At 36.5% G+C, this 5,834-nt stretch overlaps 1 pseudogene; it reads right to left on the bottom strand.

The window, feature by feature from the left end:
- Window positions 1-1,579: 1,579 nt before the first annotated feature.
- On the bottom strand, window positions 1,580-2,807 carry LOC145769562 (uncharacterized; annotated as a pseudogene).
- Between the last annotated feature and the right edge of the window lie 3,027 nt (window positions 2,808-5,834).

The following is a 5,834-nucleotide window of genomic DNA, read 5'->3' as shown; positions in this document are numbered from 1 at the left end:
ATTTGATCCATGCAAAGTAGCTTACTTAGGATACTGCATATTGTGACTTTTGACACTATCATTCGCACAAAGTCTGCAACTGACTCCTGCCAGAAAGCAGCACAAAACCAATTTTGTCAAAATGTTGAAGACTTGTGAGCAAAAATTTTGTTCGCAAAGTGTAGCACGATGAGCTGCAATTCCGCTCAAGGTATTTTTATGCTGCTGCTGCGGGGCACAGCATAGCCCAATATTCATGCATTAACACCTTGCCAATAGTTTTAAAGCCACTTTAATAAAACAAAAATGTTTAACATTTACACTTCACAGAAAGCAAAGCGTAAAGACTGTGCGTAGATCACTCATCCCGCTCTCTCTGTATCCTTCCTTTTGAGCATCAGCTTTCCTGTTCGTGTTGTTATGGTAACTTAGCTTGCTTCATTCAATCGTTTTCTATTGAATTTTCGAACTCAAGCCCTTTACGACACCGATAATCACTGCCGCTATTTCCTTATCCACGTCTGTAACTTTAGTATTTTTGTTGTGTAAACAAATAAATGAGCTTATTCAATATTAAAAACAAAATCTGCGCAACCATTTATGAAACGATGTATTTAATGTAGACTATTTTAGGCCTACTTGTTTAAGTTCGGAATATTTTAAGATCCACTAAATGCATGTGTTTTTAATTCATACAGGTTTAGATGGTGAAGTGAACAAAACTTTCGGCTTTGCTGCGTCCGGGAGTGGGTTCACAAATCACAACCCATACCCTGAAAAGTTATCTTTCTAAAAATAACATAATAACTTACCTCATACTTCAGTCTTTTCACTTATAGCCGATTAGAAGTACACTTCCTTTAATAATTTGAATTAGTATAATTTAAAGCAGTTTTAATCAATATTACTTCAATAATTTAAAAACAATCGTACGGTACTCACTTTTGTCGCCCATTTCCTTGCTAAGCAATTGCTGGAATGAAACGAAACTTAATACGTGGTAACTTATATTCAGAGATTCACCACTGTTGCTTGTGTTTTAAATTGATGAGGAAAACACCTAGCGAGCTTTCGTGAGTCAAACTAAGCCGGAAATTAATCGTTTGCATGTGGCGTATTTCCTCTTGTCTTTTAAAGGGCATTTAAAGCACAAAAAGATGGTTTCTTTTAGAACTTTGGTTAATACATTTATTGACACAGCCATCTCTGAGAGTTTACATGAAATTGATAAAAACAGAACTCACTCACTTAATATGGACTTTTTTGAAGGAATAATGAAAATACTTGCAAGAAACTAAAAATTAAATTCAACAATGCTATAAATTTTTGTCGAGAATTGAAAATGAACTAGCAAATTGATTGTGAAAGTCTTATTTTCGGATTGAGTAACTCAAGCCTCATTGAAGGCTTAATCATGTGCAATTTTGTATCCTTGCACAAGATTCATACCACTGACACAGACCCAGCAGTCACTGTGCGGCATTTTAAAGTTTTCTCCTCTTGGTTTTAAATTATTCTATCCGTTAGATGTCGTTGAATAAAGATTTGCGGTTGAACTAACAGGGTTGTTGAGAATTTTTTTTTCGAATTTGTGGAGAATTTTATTTTATTATTCATTTAAAAGCTTTTTAATCGAAGAGACCGAATCCCATATCATCATCCGATTCCTCTTCTGATTCTTCCTTGACTTCCTCCTTTTTCTCTTCCGCAGCGGCTTGGCCACCACCAGCAGCACCTCCAGAAGGGGCAGCAGCTCCACCACCAGAAGGCACACTAGCAAGTTTTTCACAACCTGCAGCCATCACTTCATCGATGCTCTTTCCTTTCAGCTCAGAAATGACTTTGTTGAGTCGTTCATCATCATCATCAATGCCCACACTTCCAAGTATTTCTTTGATGTTATTTGCTGAAGGATTTTGTTTGCCTCCCAAAGATTTTCATAACTTCTAAACAGTGGCGAATCCGGGAGGGTGGGTTGGAAAATCGCGCTCCCTCCATCCTAAAACACGGAAAAGTGACTGCATTTAAGGAGTTTTTTTGCAAGGTTGTTTTAGTGTAGACTGTAGACATATACATTGCACATCACTGTGTTTTGTTCGCTCTTCCCCTTACAATTACTTGCTAGATCTGCCCCTGCTTCTTCATCACTCAGACGGAATATACAAATTTCCACAAACAACGAGCCAGCTAGCAAAACAAATTTAAATGTACACATTTAAATAGGTTATTATTTTCTGATTGAGGCTTGCAAAATATAAGAAAGAAGTTAACTGGTATTAACATTTTAACTGCTTGGAGACGAGCCGTTGAGATAGGTTAATAGTTTAGGCCCGGTACCAATGAGACCTTCCGGCCCAAAATAAAGACACTTCCAAGAAACCTTACTATATCTGAAGAATACGAATTGGTTTCTTCGTTCCCAGGCCCCTTGAAAATGTTACGGTTTCTTAAATCATTTCAGGCCCTGATCTATTTATTTGCCTGAAACATCATCACATCAGGTTGTGATAAAATATATGAATTACGATGATGAATGAACATTTTTACGGTCATTAATTAGAGGAACCACTTTCACACATGTCACTGCCAAACACTGGCAACATTCAAGAATTGCGATGACAATGCAATTTTTATCACAAACAGAGCAATTTTTTTCTGTTTGCTTCACACTTTTAACGACCAAGTTGCAGTTTCATATTTGAGGAAAACTGGTAGAAACGTCTGCAGTCTACACTTTAACGGCATTTTCAAATAAAAAAATACTTTCTTGCACGCAAAGATATATTTTGATTTACTGGTTTGACAAAATTTGCCTCGATATACTGCATTATTATTTAATACTCCTAATCAAGGAACTAATATCTTAGTTCAAAAGGTGGCCAAAGAACATGCTTGGCCAAGCATATTGAATCAACGATTCACGCGCACTCATAAAAGACAACAATAAGGACAAGAGTCGTTTTCTTAGTCGTTGTGTTTAATGTCATAATGTTTATATCGCATATTAAATATTTTAGTTTGGCGAATCCTAATGATACCTTAACCCTCTGTCTACCGTGGGGTCCAATGGACCCCAAAACAAATTTTGTTCTGCCATATCTCAGGACATATAGCAGATGCGATATTGATATACCTTGACTTTTCACAGCTTTGCTTGATCTTTAGGAGAATATAATAATTATTGATCTGAAACAAAAGTAGGTAGCCTAGAAAAAAATAATAGCATCTTGTACCGTGGGGTCCAACGGACCCCAAGCCTGCTGCATTCGGAGTAATCTTGTACAGCACTAAACGAGTAGTCGACACTATTGACACAATGGTTAGGAAATAAACTTCCAAAAGAATGATGAGAAGATGGCCGATAGTTCTACTTTACAGTATGATCGATGTCACTGCTGTCAATGCTTTTGTGGTATGGCATCAATTGCAAGGACAAAATAGCAGCACGACACTGAAGCATGCATGCATGAAAGAGATGAAACTTTTAGATCCAACTAGGAAAAGAGCTTGCTGGATTACCAGCTTCGACTTCAATATCAACAAGACATCTAAATCCGCAACAAAATAAAAGAAACAGCTGTTGAAGATCAGGCGCTAAAATCAAAAAAGGCTAGATGCTATCTTTGCGAAATACACAAACATCAAAAGTGCAGACAATTCTGTGTCACTTGCAAACTCAACGTTTGCCAAGAACACTCGCAACTCATTCGCAACGAATATATAATATATATACTCAATAATATATAAACTCACAACATTTCTTATGAACTAATATGTAGGCCTAATATGCGCTTTTTAGCCAAACCTCTCAATAGTGTGGCCATTGCTCAAGAATAGACCAATTCCGTATCAGTTTGCTTGGTGCAAGGCCGGGCTACTGTGTGATTTGTTTGTTAAATTTTGAGTATTTTGTTTTTTCTACAGTGTTTATAAGTTATGATTTTTGTAGTCGGTTTCGTCCTTTTCTATTGAGCTTTAATTTCATTATCGGAGCTGATTTTTTTTGTTCAAAACAAGTACTTTAAAATTTGAGGTCCAATGGACCCCAACGGTAAAACTTGCATGTTTTTTTTCGGTAGACAGAGGGTTAAAGAACGCAAATCCGAATTTTTGTTATAATAGGCAGGATACATCATGGGATGAAATGTATATTTTAAAATGGAAAATATCAAAGATGGAATTAGATGGAAGACAATCTTGCATCATTCTATTCCAATTTTATCATAACTTTCTATCACTGCATCTGGAGGGTAGGCCTACCTCCTTGTGTGCTCCAAAAGACAAAATAGAGCAATTTTTCTTAATACTTGCATTTTTTCTCGCTTTACTCTCTCAATGACATTGAGCCAGCATTAGATTACCCAATGGCATGAGCTACAGCCTATAAAGACAGGTTTGTTCTGACTAAGTGGTGGATTGAAAACAAGGTTGAAGAAGATAGTAAAATTAACCATGTATCCTAACCCATAAATAAAAGGAAAAAGAATGCTGGTTTTTAATTAAAGTTTTTCAGCATTCAGATGAATAAAGTCACTAAACGAGAAAGAAGTTGTTCGAAGTAGTTCTCCTTTGGAACTGTTCCCGCTTTATCTCAATCAAACAAGGCTTCAAAAGTGAAAATGTTGCCAAAATATAGTTAATTTCAGTTGTTTTTAAAAATGTCCTTAAACTTAAATTAAAATTTAAACCAAAGCTTTTAAATTTAATTTCTACAAAACCCAGTTTCGATTTGTTGACTGTACTTTAGTTAAATCTCCAGCAATTGAAGGTACGTTTTAAGTAAGCAAGAAGCGCATGTAGAGACACAGATAAGTTACTTAAAAACGACCAATATAAGATGAAATTTGTCAAAATTTATGTGAATAACATTCTTACACCCACCCCCCACGGGACCTAGAATTAAACTTATAGACTCAAGTAGCCAACTTTACAATATGCAGACAATGCAACTGACAATACGCAGTTTAAATCGGTGTGTTTGAAATACCTCCAATTTTTAATGTTAAATTTTTGTCACGCCGTAGCCTATAGGCTACACTGCTGTACTCAAAAAAGAACGCAATGGAATCCGTTGTCAAAGTCTTTGGTATGACTTGATTTAGAATCGAAGGCCAGCTTGAAGCACTAGCAGCGTTTTTTTTTTGCTGATTACGCCACCATCAAGCAAAAACAACAGGCTTACAACCTTTTGAAAGAAATCCTGCATTAATAATCGACTTGTCACAACCATAACATGATGACAGAGCGAAATAACGTCACAAACCAGGAAGTGCTAGATTGAGAGCGACAACAGCATCAAAGCAATTCCAATGCAGACTTTGCCAAGATACTGTTCAACCAACACCCGGAAACGGGTATATGAGCTGCAAGTTTAAACTTTATATGCTATAACTTATGCAGTGACACAGCATGCAACTGGCATATTATGTAACCTTATTTGATTGTGGCTATCTGTAGCTACAATATGTTTGTATTTTTAAACACACAAAATTAAAAAAAAATAAACCAACACTTGCAGTAAATTAAAGTCCTGGTAAAGGAGGAAGGAATGACACAGCGGATGCGCCTGTTTTGAAAATTGAGAACAAGCTTGGACATCCGGGCTGGTTGTAAAAAACACCGCTCACTTTGACCCAGTCCTATAATAGATTAACAGTTGGTGGGCGTTGTTGCTAGAAGAAATGCGGCTGAAGAAAAGAAGTCCACCCTACTCTCGTTTGTGCCTATATGGGTTAGAATAAAGAAGACCTTATCTTCTCATTCTTAGAGGCTAAGTAACTGGGATCCTTGTCTACCCATCGGGTAAATATCAATTTGACAAATTTAGTCAAACACAAAGTGTGGGTCTTCAACAA

This window comes from Aplidium turbinatum, chromosome 4 (genome assembly GCF_918807975.1).
Source record: "Aplidium turbinatum chromosome 4, kaAplTurb1.1, whole genome shotgun sequence".
Classification (NCBI taxonomy): Eukaryota; Metazoa; Chordata; class Ascidiacea; order Aplousobranchia; family Polyclinidae; genus Aplidium; species Aplidium turbinatum.
Note: the sequence above shows the minus strand (reverse complement) of the source record. Positions and strands in the feature narration are given on the sequence as shown.